General features: G+C 43.7%; 1 protein-coding gene across 4 annotated transcripts in view; it reads left to right on the plus strand.

Moving 5' to 3' along the window:
- The first annotated feature begins 5,493 nt into the window (after positions 1–5,493).
- The window catches only part of ATXN7 (ataxin 7), a 288,809-nt gene continuing 277,452 nt past the window's right edge, over positions 5,494–16,850 (plus strand). For 2 of the 4 annotated variants that reach the window (XM_029601018.1, XM_029601021.1), the window contains exon 1: positions 5,494–5,651. The gene's annotated coding sequence lies outside the window, so the exon portion shown is untranslated. Of the gene's footprint in view, positions 5,652–5,874; positions 6,371–16,850 lie in introns of those variants that run through there. The other 2 variants (XM_029601020.1, XM_029601019.1) reach the window with 2 other exon arrangements.

Consider the following 16,850-nt stretch of genomic DNA (forward strand, 5'->3'; position numbering starts at 1 on the left):
ATAGATTTGCATACAATGGAGGCAGTGTATGCAAGTATGCAAATATTTTTCTGGCTTTTGCTGTTGCCTTATCCACCTGTTTGGTCCCCTTTGAGATTATCAGATATGACTCCCCCCGCTGATCTCGCTCTGGGAAGTTTCATATAATATTATATTCATACATGATATAAAACAACATACAGATCTAATTTTGAATGTCATTTCTGAGAGTGCTCACATTTATAGACTTAAGTCATTCTTTTGCTATTCTAAGTGATGAGGATTTTGCCTTCAAAACCCTCCAAAGGAACTAAGGCCTCCTCTCTCCTTCCTAGTCATTAACTCTCTAGGGTCTAATTTACTAAGGCTTTTTCCCCATTCTGGGTTAGATTTTAAAAGCCCTGCGCGCCGGCGCACCTATTTTGCATAGGCCACCGGCTTGCGCAAAGACCCGGGACGCGTGTAAGGCCCGGGGCTTCGTAAAAGGGGCTGGAGGAGGCGTGTCTGGGGGTGTGGTGGCAGTCCGGGGGTGTGTCCGGGGCATGGCGGCAGTCCGGGGGTGTGTCCTGGGGGCATGTCAGGGTGCGGTCCGGGGCGGGGTCCAGGGGCGTGGCGATGGTTCGGGGGCGGGCCGGGAGGGCGGTCCCCGAGTCCCCCGGCACTGCGGCCTCTGCCGGGGGATGCCGAGGTGGCGCGAGCAAGTTATGCCCGCTTCAAGCAGGCGTAACTTGCACAACAAAAGGTAGGGGGGATTTAAGTAGGGCTGAGGGGTGGGGTAGATAGGGGAAGGGAGGGGAAGGTGGGGGGACGCGGATCCGATTTCGGAGCGGCCTTGGAGGGAACGGAGGCAGGCTGCGTGGCTCGGCGCACGCAGGCTGCCGATTTTGCGCAGCCTTGCGCACGCCGACCCCGGATTTTATAAGATACGCGCGGCTACGCGTGTATCTTATAAAATCTGGTGTACTTTTGTTCGCACCGGTTGCGCAAACAAAAGTACGCGCGCACGTACTTATTTAAGATCTACCTCTCTGTGTCTTTGGGGAGAAAAGTAAATCAGGTCCTAGGTCACAAATTCCAATCCTGCAATTTTGGTACTAAGGAATGTTAAGTTGTTGAAAAAGGGGGAAAGCCTATTATCTCATATAAACCCTTTTCGTAGCTCATCTTCTTGGTCCCTGTTCCTTTTATCTCACTTTTTAATCAGGTTTATTGCCTCCTTTATGTGTGACCTCCTGACATTTTCATTTTGCATCTTTTTTAAATATTTGGGCATTTCCCTAGGAAACCTAGTACTACTCTGAAAACCGTTAGTGTTGATGATGGAGTTTGCTTGTTTCGTTTTGAACATGCCTGTATGTGTACTGCTGAGTCTATGCCTTCCTTGGACTTTCCTGGTCTTTCTTGAGTCTAATAAGCTCTACAGAGAGATGCTGTCAGATACAGATAGTATGCGCAAGCACAGGGGGATATTTCTTATGCTGACCTGTAAAATAGCTGAGGATTGCTAGTATGAAAACTATGTTTTACCCAAGGTTTGTGCTTGCAAAAACATGTTTAATAATTTTATAACTCTCTGCTTCCCCCCCAAGACTGTACGAGGCATATTGCAAGAGTTAATATAAAGCTGAGCCAGCCCAGTGGCTCAGTTGATATATGTGGAGAATTTGAACTCAATCCTAAGATTAAATTTATTACCCATCTTTGGTTGATAAACCCAGTAACAAACTAGCTGAAGCAGACCAATATATTTGTATGGAAGCTTTCAGATCACCTCAATATAAAGGTTATCTATTTCCAAAAAATGTATGCAATTTTTCAGAAACTGGAAGAAGTATCTAACTTTTAATGTGTGTTCTTTTTGCTTTAAATAGGGTGTTATTACTGATTTTCAAAAACATGAGAGTATTTCCAAATGTGGATCAATTACATTTTCTGAAATCCAAAACTCCTCATGTAACTGAACCCTTGGATGTATTTCTTTTAATAACTATTTATTTATTTATTTATTTATGAACTTTTCTTTACCGACATTCATAAAAACATATCATGCCGGTTTACAATGAACTGAAAGGAGGAAATTACAATAAACGAGGGGAAGGGAGATTGGGCTGGCAAGAAAAGGGGGAGGGGAAGGGAGAAAGTAAATATAGATGGAAATGAAAGGAGATGGAGAGGCAATAATATAACTGAGTACAAATAGGAACTGTGTACAGAATGTATACAATACAGAAGGAACTATATACATCTTATGTATCGCTATATACATCTATGGACATCTTATATCAGTAATGTCTGCTATCATCAGGATAAGTAGATAGAAAAGTTAAAGGAGGATAAGGGTTTGAAGGGCTGGGGACGGAGCTAAGGGTGAAAGCAGGGGGAAGAGGCAAGAAAGAAATGGTTCAAGGGGAGCAGATCATGGACGTGCTGTTAGGGGACAGTCTATGTTTGGTTCTCATCAGGGTAGGCCTTCTTAAAGAGCCAAGTCTTGACTCCTTTCTTGAAGTTGTGTAGGGATGGCTCTAGACGGAGGAAAGTGGGGAGGGAATTCCAGAGGGAGGTACCAGCGATGGAGAAGGCCCTTTCCCTGGTGAGGGACAGATGCGCAGATTTGAGGGATGGGGTGTGGAGGGTGCCTGCGAGGGCAGTTCGTGTGGGGCGGTCAGTGGAGTGAAAGCGCGGCATTTCATCAAGCCAGATGTGACTGTGTTTGTATAATGAGCTATGAAGGATGGTAAGAGTTTTGTATTGTGAGCGGAAGGAAATAGGGAGCCAATGCAGGTCCTTTAAGATAGGGGTGATGTGGTCCCTTTTGCGAGTATTGGTTATGATTCTGGCCATGGAGTTTTGTAGAATCTGGAGGGATTTGATGGTGGAGGCGGGAAGGCCCAGTAGGAGTGCATTACAGTAGTCTAGTTTCGTGAGCATGGTGGTCTGTACTACAGTACAGAAGTCTTGAGTGTGGAGGAGGGGTTTGAGTTTTTTAAGGACATTTAGTTTATAGAAACCCCCCTTTAGGAGAGATTTGATGTAGGGTTTGAAGTTTAAGTGTTGGTCTATGAGGATGCCTGTCTCTTACGGATTGAAGTTGGGAGTGTGCTGTGGCCGTATTCTGGAGTGTGGGGTGGGAGATACGGTCAGGGTGATTGGAGATAATAAGAAATTCAGTTTTAGATGCACTTAGAGCTAGGTGGAGATTAGATTGTAAGGAATTTATAGAGGCAAGGCATGATTCCCAGAATTGCATGGATTCATTTATGGACTTTTGAATCGGGATGAGAATCTGAACATCATCTGCATATACGAAGAATTTCAGGCCTAAATCGGACAGTAAGTGGCATAGTGACAGGAGATAAATATTGAAGAGGGTAGAGGATAGGGAGGATCCTTGAGGGACACCTTGTGTGATGGGGATGTGTGAGGATTTGTGTTTATCAATTTTTACTAGATATTCTCTGTTGCTGAGGTAGGAGGAGAACCAGGAAAGGGCTGTGTCTGCAATACCTATTTCTGCCAGACGGGTCATTAAGATTTGGTGGTTGACAGTGTCAAATGCTGCCAAGATGTCTAGGGGCCGATGCAATACAGTGCGCTCACACGAGCGCAGTTTAACCCGTTGTCGGACGTGAGTTAAATAGGTTCTAATCCACCCCTAATGCAATAGGGGGATTAGCGCCTATTTAATGCGCGTCCGACGCGGAGTGAATGAGTTAGTGCTCATCACATGCAAATGCATGTGAATGAGGCTATTACTCATTCACTCCACATTTAAAAAAATAAATGTGTGTCTCAGATGCACATTTATCACTCAGATAAATCGCTCAGGCGTTAATAGCTAAGCGCACGTAAAAGAAGTACCGAAAAGCAGAAAAAACTGCTTTTCGGTACTTCTTAAAAAAACCCCAAAAAACCTCGGCATCAGTTTTCATAACTGGCCGTCTGCCCAAAGGCAGGCGTTAATCATGGACAGCACCGGGAAAGTGTACAGAAAAGCAGAAAAAACTGCTTTTCTGTACACCCTCCGACTTAATATCATAGCGATATTAAGTCAGAGGCCCCAAAAATAAAAAAACCCCAAAAACTTCTTTAAAAAAAAAAAAAAATCTGCCCGCCGGTCGGTGGGTTCGAAAACAGACGCTCAATTTTGCCAGCGTCCGTTTTCCGAACCCGTGGCTCTCAGTGGGTTCGACAACCAACGCTGGTAAAATTAAGTGTCGGACCTGCTGACAGCTGCCGCTTCCGCTAATAAGGAGGCACTGGAACGCGTTAGTGTCCCTAGCGCCTCCTTATTAGCTCGGGCCCTAATTTAAATATAGAATCACGCGCCCAGGAGAGATGCCTGGGCGTGTGTTGGGAGAGTGGGTGCTCAACACGGAGTGCCGGCTCTCCCGCAGTTTTTTTTGCATCGGCCTGTTTGAATGGTTCAGTTCCCAGAGGTCACATTTTTTGGAAAGCCAGTGCTGTGTTACAGCCCTCTGATTTCTTTGAAGTTCTACAGTACAGAAAATTGTATTATATGCATGTCTATTTGACTCATTAAATATTAATAACTGGTCCAATACAGTCCACAGAATTATGGTTCAGCAAATATTTTTTCCTGCCGACTGTGATTTTCATGCATTTTTTGGTGCTTATCAGGAATTACTTTGCCAGAAAACAATTTCCTTGATAGTGACTCCAAATTGCTTAATTGCACATCTTTAACCACAGGAAATAGCAGGTCTACAGCAATCATTTCCTCAATCCCACAGTGAGCAGATATGTGGAAGAGATGGGTGACATATAAGACCTTTTGCTTTTCCACTAAATTTGTTCTACTATTAACTAAGAAAGCTTTTCTTAAACTTTTCTTAAATTTAACTGTTTGCTGTTTTCTATTAACAGTTACAATGAAAGTTATTAGCTGATATTGCATTATTCCAAACGGAAGCACTCCTGGGAATATGGGAAATAAAAGGCTGTCTATTGAGGCGTTTGAATTCAAAGGAAACAGCTGCAGTGCTAGCTTTTTAAAAAAGAAAAACAAAACAGAGTAGCTATTGCTGTACAGAATCAAACTGTAATTACAAATGTCAGACATTTGAGCACTAGGTGCTGGGGGTCTAGCGCCATGTCAGCCATGCCTCTGCGTGGGCCCCCTGAGTTAAGTAGGCGGCGGAGCTGCGCTACAAAACCTTTCATCTGACAGGCGGCAATCAATGACGCAGACGCTGACGTCACTCACTAGTTCTCTACGCAAGAGATGGGTGCGGACGCGAGTTGTGCACGCGCGCGTGTTCCGCATTCTTTGCATAGTGCGCCCGAATTCCAAAGCCCTGTCAAATAAACACGTCACAGCCCGGCGAGCTATCCCTTGGCACAGGGACTAGTTCTGACACAGAGTGAATCCCCCCCCCCTAATTAATTATATATATATATTATATATATATATATATATCCAATTTTCTTATTATTACACTACCGGAATAGTGACGGCCTGGCCACAATTAAAAAAAAAGGGGAAAGCGCAAACTCGGTTCTTGCTGCTCATGGGGAAGACCCAGTATTGTCAACCGCCCGGGGCCAAGAGCTAAGCCGACAGCCGATCGAGGGAAGCCCTCGCACAGTGCCCCCAGTGAGAGAATGCGCGGGCAGCTAGCAGGCGCGTGGCCCCCGCGCGACCCGCTCCTCAGGTGAGTCCCCCGCATTACCTGCGGCTCTGGGACGGAATATAAATATTGGGGATAGGGGTCTCCAGCCCCACACCTTACTTCGGTAATTCCTATGAAGCGAGCGCTATTGTATAATCCTCCTAATCTCATCTTTCTCCCCCCCCCCCCCCAAAAAAAAAAAAAAATCGAGGGGAAGAGCCGGCGCAGCACTCTCGGGGATTTTGGAGAAGTCTGTGTGGGGAAGGGAAGCGAGCGCGACGAGGCTGCCCGCGGCCTCCATGTCTCTGTGCCGGGCTGCATTGTGGGAGTCTGACCTCACTGCTCGCCGACACAGACACCGACGGCAGCCGCAATGGGGGCCGTCACTGACGGTAAGGCAGCCGACCTCGCACCCGACGCTTCCCCCAACTCCTGGCCTACTCCAGCACGGTCGTCCGCCGCCTCTAGCCCCGATATCAGGGGCTCGGCAAGGCCGCGCAGCCTGGGGCTCGATTTTTGCCGTGGGGTGGGGGGAAGAGAGAGGAGTTTTGTGCCGCGATCCGCGCAGTCCCTGAGCTCCGGTCCCCCCTACCCCCCCGCCTTCCATTTTCTAGAGACCCTTCACCGGGCTCTTCTTTCTCGCACATTTCATTCACACTTCGGGGCTTTTTCTGCGGAGTGTGAAGGGAAAGTGTCTCAGGTCAGGCCAGTCCCTCTAGAAACCCGATTCTTGTCCGGATTCAGATCGTTCATTTAAAGCAGTAAGTATTACATCTGTATTGAATTTGTCTGTTGGTTCCATCGGGTTTTGATCCCTTTGGGTGAAGCAGCTTTGCCTGGGATGTGTGTTGGGGTGATGCAGGAACTTGCAAGGTTTTCCCAAACTTCTCTTTGCGGTGAATTAAATATGTAGACTCATAAGGAAGTGTTTCTAAAGCATCCATTAAAGTTTTAACATTTTGAACTACTGCGGCCAGGTGTATCACTACGCAAGCTGGAGGAAAAAATAACTTAGGAAATACTTTATTTACTTTAATAATTGTCATACATTTTGTGCTCTCAGCTGTCCTCTAAGGTCTGACCCCCTAACCCAGTGAGTGGGTCGTTTTAGAGGCCACTTTATACAGTCAATGTGCATCCTTGTAATTATATTGACTCCTACACCTGAGTGCTTTAATGTAAACACCATTTAGATGATTATTTGAAATGCTTTCTATAATTGTTTGAGTTCACTCTTTCAAAATCATAGCTATGTTTTCTGCATAATTATCTTAAGAGATGAGACTAGTTATTTTAAATTGTATAGCTATGAGTATACAGTGCAGTTTCAGTATATGTGATTTAAATTTTCAGAGGCAAAAACATTTTTTAAATTATTATTCTCCAGATTTGCAAGGTGAATTTTATGCTGTGTGTTCAAATGTCCTCTAACCCCCACTGGAGCCAGTGAGAATAAGAAACTTAGAGTGTGGATTTCATGATAGAGAGTAAAATGTTTGATATGTGTTATGAAAAAACATTTATTTATTTATTTATTTAAATAATTTATATACCGGAGGTTCCTGTATAATATACATATCACCCCGGTTTACATAGAACAGTAACAATCGCTACATTTTGCGGTTTACATAGAACAGGATTAAACAACGAAGTTTTACATTGAGCAAAAATAAGTAAACAAGTTTTAACATTGAAACAAACGCAGTAAACAAGTTTTTACTTTGAAACAAATTAATAGAAGTAGGCAAATAGTAAATACTATTAAACCATTAATAGACATGCGGTTAATAAATCAAAAAATAACATGGAGATATGTAAGTCCACATGAATATATGTATGTAGACTGTATGTAGACAGCATGAATATGTGAATCTCTAATTGAATAATGAAGAATAAAAAAGATCTGAAAAATATCATTGTGGGAGTGAAAAGACTTTTTTCCTGTTCTTGGTTCTAGGGGAAGGCTAGTTTGAATAACCAAGTCTTAAGTTTCTTTTTAAACATCCTAGTATGTGATGATCCTCAGATATTGTGAAAACTATAGAAACTTTTAATTTAAAATATTTTATCTCCAAATGGAATAAATTGGTATAATCAAGCAGTAAAGGTATATTATTGATAGATACTGACACAGTGGAGCAGTAGAGTGCCTTCAACCATTCAAGAAGTACTGATATTTTAGAACAGCATATAATCATTGGAGGACCTTACTGTAAAATTGTTTTAAGTTAATTCACAGTTAGAATCCCGACAGAATGAAAGTAAATGTTCTTCAAATGTGCTGCCTCTGTATTTGTAGGTTAACTGGTTTTGTTGATAATTGAACAGCTGAGAAAAGCTTCAATATTGAATAGCTACTTTTCTTGGATTTAGGTTGAGTATTTAACCAGAATAAAATCTGGTTGAAACCAAGAAATTGTTGAAGTTTGCTTGTCTCTTCAAGTACCAATAAAATGAGTTTCTTTACAAGTCAGAAGCAGTACAAACTTGGAAAACATTTTACTTTCATTTTAAATTTAATTCTAGCCAATAAATAGCAACTAATAAAAATTTGTTCTGCAGTAGCACAAAAGCAGAAATATTTTCATAGTTTAGTAAAAAAATAAAATAACTGTAGTTTAATCATACATACTATGTAGTTTACGTGGATTGAAAAAAAATGGAAATTGGATTGAAAATCTAAATGCAAATTTGTGCTGTAGACTATTTTGTTAGTGCTGTATTGATATTAGACAATGTATTAATGTCAGTGTCATGTACCTGAAGCATGCTAATGCATGGTCGCTTGGTGGATCTTACTGTCTTGTTATCATTTTATAATATATGGTAGAGTAGAGTGTCATTTGAATAAATACAGAAATGTTAGGAAAAATGTGGTTTTGTTTTCCCTTTTCATAGTTCTGGGACAGTCTAGGTTAGTGATTCCCAGTCTGTTCTGGAGGCACATCTACGTGGTCTGGTTTTCAGGATATCCATAATGATTGTACATGAGATATATATATATCTGCATACATTGGGTTTCTAGTGTATGTACACATACCTCATGCATATTCATTATGGCTCTCCAGAAAACCAATCTGATTAGGTGTGTCTCCAGGAAACACTGGTCTAGTGGTAATGGTGACCATTACTCTGAACAGCGCTGCTGCTGGGATTTTGTTTTCAGTAACAGACTAAAGTGTAGTTGAATTAGGCATAAAATTCAGTTAGCAGATGACTCTAGTAATGTGAAGAGGAAGAGTAGTAGTTGCTGAAGAAGTAGATAGCTAGGGTAAAAATGGCAATGCATCAAAAGCTGAATTTTACAAAAACAGCCAACCATGTTAGAAATTGGGATACTGCTGAAAATTCAAAAGCAGGAGAACATTTAAAAGCGAGAAGGTTTTAGAAAGTAGAAGATTGTTCCTGTTGAATAATTAATGGTATATCCTTATCTTCTTTTTACATTTTCTTAGAAAGTAGCAAATGTCCTTGAACAGATTTGCTGTTGAAGGTTTCAACCACCCATATCCAAGCATGCACACTCAAGTCTGATCTCCTTGGGATCATCACTGCAAAAATTCCTCTTCCATTCAGTATCATTGGCTTATCAAAGGAGTAAATCACCACAAACTTTCACTAGAAATTTATTTGCTGACTTGGATGAATTAAAAGATACTGATATTTTTGTCTTAAAAAAAAAGTTGCGTAGAAGCCTTTTGTATTTCAGAAAAGTCATGGGATATGCTCAAGAGCTCTCTAAGGGAGTGATAAGGATAGCAGAGCTGAGTAGTTGGTGTGGATTGGCAGACTAGAAAGGCTATGATCTTTTTCTGTTGTTACATTTCAATGTCATATATGTATTCTTTATGCAGCTTTTTAGATTAACCACTGCTTTGAATAATACAATATGTTGCCAGCCTTATTGTCCCTTTTACAATATGAAAATAATTTTTATGATGTCATTAACATCAGTAATAGGATAGAAGAAATGCACTGAGCATGCACAGATGCTGATGTCAGTTCAAAGTAATGGCATAGAGCCAAGAACACTTGTAGACAGTCCATTCCCCAGTCGTGGACTTTTGAAACACCTTTTAAAGAATTACATGCCATAACTCTATAGGAATCAATGGGTAAAACAATTATAACAGTTTTTATTTTATGGTGACAAGCATTTATAGCTGGGGCCCAGTTCAACCTCCCTCACTTTGAAGTAGGACAGAGCTACCACCTCAACCATTCAACAATAATACATTGTAAAAATCAATGTTCTTAATACCCAGAAACCTACCCTACATGTCTAGCATACCTAATAAAAGAAGAACTACTAATCTGGTCTCTGGCAGTGATAATCTGCTGGATCCTGCATTCCCAACAGCTGATACTTATTCCTGTTTGGGCTGTTGTGTCCCTTTTATTTTGGAGAAATTACAGTATTTTTTCATAGTTTTTAGCTGTTTTTTAAGGTGTGAGTCACATATCTTCCTATTCTGGCTAAACCAAAGTGTTCCCCAAGTTGCTTAGCAAGGGATCCTTTTGCACATCCAAAATATGAATGAATGTCTAAGGATTCATAACATCCTGCCTAGTCCTGTAATACCAGATGGTGGAGCAGGTGACGTTTCTGGTAGGGGAGCCTTGGGAGATTCTGACATCAGCCCGAAGAAGAAGTGGAAACCAAAATAAAACTGAAATAATGTCAGCTTTAATACTTCACCTTGTCCTGACCCTCTTCTGAGCAACAAAGCACTTCAAGGGTGTCCTTTAGGAAAGAATTGGACATAGCTATACATTCTACAGCTCTAAAGCTTCATTCTCAGTCATATCTAGCATAACACACACTGACCTCTGTAGACAAAACTACAGAGCAAACTGTTAAAAGGGGTGAAGTAGCATAGGGGAAATGAGGAAAAAGTAGCCATCTGAAGAGACCCTAGCCTTCCTTTAGCTCATAGCATGTTGGTAAAGTGAGCTATAATTATCAAACAAGTGGGGACAAATTTAAAATTCTCTAAATCAGGATAGTTGTCATATTGAATGCTATTAATATGCTATAAACCAAAAGTGTTATTTAGCATAAAGTGTATAATCATCCACCTTAAAAGGAACTCCAATAAATTTTATTCACAGTCTTATTTAAAAATGTTACCATAAGGATTCAAAGTCCATCAAAGCATTAATTATCTTAAAAGGAACTGAGATGATATACTGACCCAGTCATGTTCAAAGGCATCATAGAGCAGTGGTTCTTAACAGGTGTGTTCGGACAACTAGTGTGTTGCATACCCATCAGAAGGCTGCTATTTTCTCATCAGTCTGGACAGGAGTATGCTGATTTCTCTTTATTGGGTATGAGAGGAAGCTTGCTTCCTTCTCCTCTTCCTGGCCCAATGGGAGGTTATTCCCTTCTTTCCCCCAGATTAGAGCAAGAATATTACCAACTCCTGTTCATATGGGCCTGGCAGGTCATCAACTTTATCTTCCTCTGCTGCTGCTTCATCTTCTTCCTCTCCTCTATGCTTCTTACTCTCATCTGCTGCTGGTAAAGGGGGAGGGAAACTGGATTGGACTGAAGGCTTATGCTGGCTGGGAACCAGGAAGGCCTTGGGAGATAGGAAGTCAGGAGTCTGCTGGGTAAGGAGGGATGGGGAAAGGAGGTTGTGGCTGCTGGGCAGGGAGGAGCGATGGAAGTGGAGGCAGAGATGGAGGTGTGAGTGCTACTAGGTTGGGAGAGATGAGAGGTCAGGGGATGCTGAGCAGGAAGGGGTGGGAAAGAGGTGGTCAGTGGTATGCTGGGTAGGGAAGGAGAGAGGGAAGGGCAGGGAGAGTTGAGAAGAGGAGAGAGGAGGCAAATGGAAGAGGATGCAGATGTGGGGGGTGTTGGAAATATTGGACAGGGATATGAGCATGTGAAGGGATGATTGAGTAGTTGGGAGAAGTGAGGGGTCATGGAGGGGAGTGATAGGGTACAAGAGCCTTAATATGTCAGTTTTGAGAATATGCATTTCTTCTATCTTTGAACTTTGCTTAGTGTAGGAGGAAATATATTTCCGTTTCTAGTTCTCCAGTTTTGCACTGCATGCAGAAGGGGTTTCCATTCCAGTTTTTGTTTCTGCATTTGTAATTTGTGATATTTTATTATATATTAGGTGAAGGTAGGTCTGTCTATATTCTGTTTGTGTGTGGCTAAGATGAGGTACTTTACTTGCAAGTAGGGATTTGTATCTGTCTTATTTGTTGGATTTTCTCAACATGCTATTGCACTGGTGGTGAACTCCTTTTCATGGGTAGGGTTGTTGCTGTTTCATTTCTTGAAGTTTGTGCTTCTGCGGTATGGCAGATTTGATAGACATGTACAGAGTAGGGTTTGTTTGTTTTTTCCAGGTTTTGTGTTATTTTACAATGCACCTGGTAGGAGAGGGAGTTTGTGATGCTGTTATTGAGATGACACCAGAATCAGAATATCTTTTTTGAATGGTGAGTTGTACGGGGAAATGTCTTAGTTCTGCTCTGCACTCATTGTTAGGAAGCGGGAGATTCCTCTGGATGCAGAGTATGTTTTCCTAGCATGTAGACAGATGGACTCAGGACCAGTGGGTTTATGCTCCCCCGCCAGCAAATGGAGATGGAGCAAACTGCCATCACAGTATATATATAACCTTGCAGTGACCCCAGCCTGCCAGTATTCTCCGTCTCCAGCAGATGGTGGAAGTGCATCTCTATATGGGGATTGCTTTGAGCTTTTTGAAAGGAGAAATTTGAAATTCTAAATTTAGGAAAAGAAAGCTCTGCTCTCCTGTGGTGATACCTAAAGGTCCCTCCCCCAGTTGAGAATTTCTGAGGCGATTTCCGTGGGTTTCCCGGTGTGAACTTAGCTGCATTATATTTTATTTGTTTTATTATGTATGTATATTTGTAAACCGCTTAGACAGTCAGAATTCTGCCCAATTTGCGGTATATAAAACTTTTAAATAAATAAATAGTTCAGCTGAAAGGCAGCGGGTGCAGGAGGCCGACAGCGGCAGTGACTGCAGATGCCTCTCCACCCGCAGCCGGAGACCGCCTCTGTACTCAGCTGGTAAGTGCTGAGCTCAGGTAAGGTTTAAAAAAAAAAAAAAAAAAAAAAAAGAGAAAGTTTTACCTGAATCAGAAATAGAGGGGTTTCAGGACTTCCTCCGGTCTCCATTCTCGGTGTGCTGTGCCGACGTTCGTTCCCGCTTCTGTGGGGGTTGGGTAACTGGGCAGCCTGGCGGATTGAGTGGCCTCCACTGGGCTAGGCCCTACACTTAGGATTTTTTCTTGCACGCCGCAGCGGCTGTTTTTGCATGCTCTTGTGTGTGTTCTGCTGCACTCTATAGGCCGTCAGTGTGCACAGTATGTCAGCTCTGCGCACGCATTGTGCGTTCGGTTTTTGGGGGCACTTGTTATATGCACAAACCTTTTTACACGCTTAAATTGGCGCACAGGATATGCATGTGCCTTGCAGCGTTTTCTTCTAGGCGCTTATTTTTTGGGCGCCTTTCATTTTTTAGCGTGAGCTATTCTGACGCAAATTTACCGCAGCACTGGCGCCATTAAGAATCCTAAGCGTCTTCCTATTTGTGTTGCCTGTCATATTAGGGCTTCTCTGCCTGACCTGGCTTCTAACATGTGTCAGCGCTGCTCAGACGCTCCAGGAGAGTTGCTTCCTTGGATTTTGCTAAGCCTGGCTCTTCCCATTCTGAAGATGGGTTGGCCATGGCCTTGTCTGGGGGGACACCAGATCTTGGTTCTCCCTTAACTGGCTCCTCCGCTGGTGAGGACAATTCTGTGGGACCATCTCCAGTTCCTTCTGGGCTTGGTCTGGACCTGGCTGCTTTTTCTTGGGTGGAATTTATTCAAGGCTTACAATCCTTTCTTCAGGCACAGTCCTCCGCTTCCCCCATTTGTGTCTGGTTGGACCTTCAGCCGGTGTCTCCTCCGCCTTCCAGTCCTATGCTTACGCGCTGGGGCTTGCCTTGGCTCCCTGCAGGTGTTCCCGACAGGAATCTGGATGACACTGTTGATGAGGTTAAGCCTGATTCCTTTGTAGATGGGGAAATTCCTCCACAGCTGGAACCGTATCGAACCATGTGGTGGTTCTTTCATAGAGATGAACTGCTGGCCCTGGTTTCCCAGACCTTGAAACAGCTGGGTGTTCCTGGTTCGCATGCTATGTGAGAGCCAAGAAAGAATCTCATTTTGGTTTCTTTACGTAAAGCCTCTTTGTTTTCCCGGTGATGGATGCCATCCAGGAATTTGATTGATTTGGAATGGGATGCCCCAGAGGCAAATTTTAAAGGATGTCAGACATTCGAAGGCCTTTACCCCCTGGATCCGGCTGTGAGAGAGCATTTGCATTTTCCCAAAGTGGATGCTTTGGTATGTGCCATGTCTAAGCGGACGACTATCCGCATAGAGGGAGGAACGGCCTTGAAGGATGTACATGATATGAGGCTATTCTTAAGCAAGCCTATGAGGCAGTGGCAATGAATTTACAGATTGACTCCTGTTGCGCCCTAGTGACAAGATCTTATCTGCTTCTCTCTCAGGAGGTTGATGAGTCTGGAGGGGATTCCAGAGCAGTTATGGAGCCTGCTGCTGCCTTTTTAGCAGATGTAGGCTGTGATTTGGTCCAGATCTCGGCGAGGGGAGTGGCTTCAGTGATAGCGGACAGGCATCACCTCTGGTTGCGAAATTGGTCAGCTGACACAGCTTCCAAAACCAATATTACCAAGATGCTCTATAAAGGCTCGCTCTTGTTTGGGAGCAAATTGGAGAAACTGGCCAGTAAGTGGGACGAGTCTCCGGTGCCTCGGTTACCGGAGGATAAGAAACAGTTACAGTGCCCCTTTGGTATGAGGGGTCGTTTCTGAGATTCCAGGCATTTTCGTCCCTACGAGGGGATGACCTTTCAGTGCACTTGGCCTTTACGAAATTCTCAGTCCTTTCTCAGCCCAAGAGAGGAGTGGGCTTGGGTGGTGGACCTTCCCGAGCTTCCCAATGAAGGTTTGCTGACCCACCTTCCGGAACAGGAAATAGGGGAACATCTGTCTTTTATCGGAGATAGGCCAAGATCACTTCGGACCAGTGTGCGCTGGAGGTGATATGCGAAGGGTATGTACTGGAATTTTGTAGTATTCCTCGGGACATGTTAGTGTCCCCTTGCTACTCCCTACAGAAGAAGCAGGCAGTAGAGTTCACGCTTCAAAGGCTCCTGAGACTGAGGACTGCGGTTCCGGTGCTAACGTCTCAAGCAAGTATGGAGCGATATTCCATTAATTTTGTTGTGCCCAAGAAGAAGGGTTCCTTTTGACTCATCTTGGATGTCAAGAGGTTCAATCATCATTTGAAAGTTACTCATTTTCAAATAGAAATCTTACGCTCTGTAATGATGGCAGTGTAGTTGGAATTTCTGACCTCCTTGGATCTGTAAGAGGCATACCTTCATATTCCCATCTGATTGGAACACCAACGCTTTCTACGCTTTACAGTGTTAGGATGCCATTATCAGTTTCAGGTGCTGCCTTTTGGTCTAGCCACTGCTCCCAGAACATTTTCCAAGATTATGGTGGTGGTAGTGGCGGCCTTGCAAAAAGAAGGAATTCTGGTGCACCTGTATTTGGACGACTGGCTTATTCGAGCCTAGACTCAGGAAGAAAGCCACCTGATGACACCCAAGGTGATCTCCTTATTCCAGGAGCTCGGTTGGGTGGTGAGCCTGCCCAAGAGCAATCTTCAACCATACCAGTTGGAGAATCTGGGGGTCCGGTTTGACACGGGACAGAACAGAGTTTTCCTCCTGGAAGTTCAGATCCAGAGATTGATGTCTCGAGTGCATCAGTTGATGTACACCATATGCTTGATGGTGTGGTCCTACCTGCAGGTAAGCTTGATGGCAGCTACCCTGGAAGTGGTGTCATGGGCAAGGGCGCAAATGTGTCCTCTTCAGCACTCTCTGCTATCTCGTTGGAACCCGAAGTCTCAGGATTATGCAGTTTGGCTCCACTTGCCGATGGAAATCTGCTCCTGCCTCCAGTGGTGGTTGCAGGAGGATCATCTGAGAAAGGGAGTTCCCTTGTCCTCTTCGACCTGGTTGGTACTCACGACAAATGCGAGTCTCCACAGTTGGGGTCTCACTGTCTGGAGTTAATGGCCCAAGGGTACTGGAATGGCGAAGAGTCCTTCTGAAACATCAATCGCCTGGAGGCTTGGACAGTATGGCTGGCGTGCTTGCAGTTCAGCCACGGGCTTTGGAATCAAACGGTTTGCATGATGTTTGTCAACACAATGTCAGTGGCTTATATCAATCGCCAGGGAGGAACCAAGAGGCAGCAAGTGAAATGTGAAGGTTCCTCGCTTCTACAGTCATTTTTTATTACTTTTTGCTGAGGATCTATATAGAGGATAGGCCGTATGGGTTCAGAGTTTTCACCCAGACACAAACTAGTTTGAAGGCCACAGGCCACCCTCTGAGCAAACTCCTGTTTACTGTCTTACACTGTGAAATGTTTACGAACAGGCAAGAGTCTGTTTATTTAGTTATATACTACGACTATGATGAGAAAACTAGCAATTAACTTATTCTAAAGCCTGAGAGAGAGAATGAAGGCCGCACAGCTGTACCTGAAATCTGATAAGAACTCAGAGGGAGGGAACGCCGTTGCTTTCATAAGCATTTGTAGTGTATAAGGAGAAACAGCAAGAAAGAGAGGGGAGAGAGAGAGCCCTGGACGTGATGATACGGCTGATCCTTTGGAAATGTAAGCTTTTTATATTTATGTAGCAATTGTTATTATCTGCCATTACTACTTCTATATGATCTGATTTGATTTGTTCTATCCTCCTATTGCTCAAATAAACTTACTTTTTTACCTGTAACTGTGATGTACTGAATTAAAGTTTGTGTGTGGCTCTTTGTGTTGGGGAAAAGCTCCTGGGTTCAAGCCCCCAGTTATAATCTCAGTAATTGTGTGAGTTTATATGAGATTCGTCCCCCAGGTCAGAGCCCCTGGGCAGGATACCAGTGTGCACGGTCTGAGCACGTAACAAGGTCTGGCTGGAAAACAGATTGCTTTATGCCTTTTCTCCGTGGCCCTTGCTGGGCAGGATAATTCGAAAGATTGAAGGCCACAGGGTGCTAGTACTCCTGGTATGCGGATTTGTGACTATTCCTGGTGGAGGCCTCCCTTCGTCTTCTGCCGCACATGGATCTGCTTCAGCAGGGCCCGGTTCGTCACA

This window comes from Rhinatrema bivittatum, chromosome 4, assembly GCF_901001135.1.
Source record: "Rhinatrema bivittatum chromosome 4, aRhiBiv1.1, whole genome shotgun sequence".
Classification (NCBI taxonomy): domain Eukaryota; kingdom Metazoa; phylum Chordata; class Amphibia; order Gymnophiona; family Rhinatrematidae; genus Rhinatrema; species Rhinatrema bivittatum.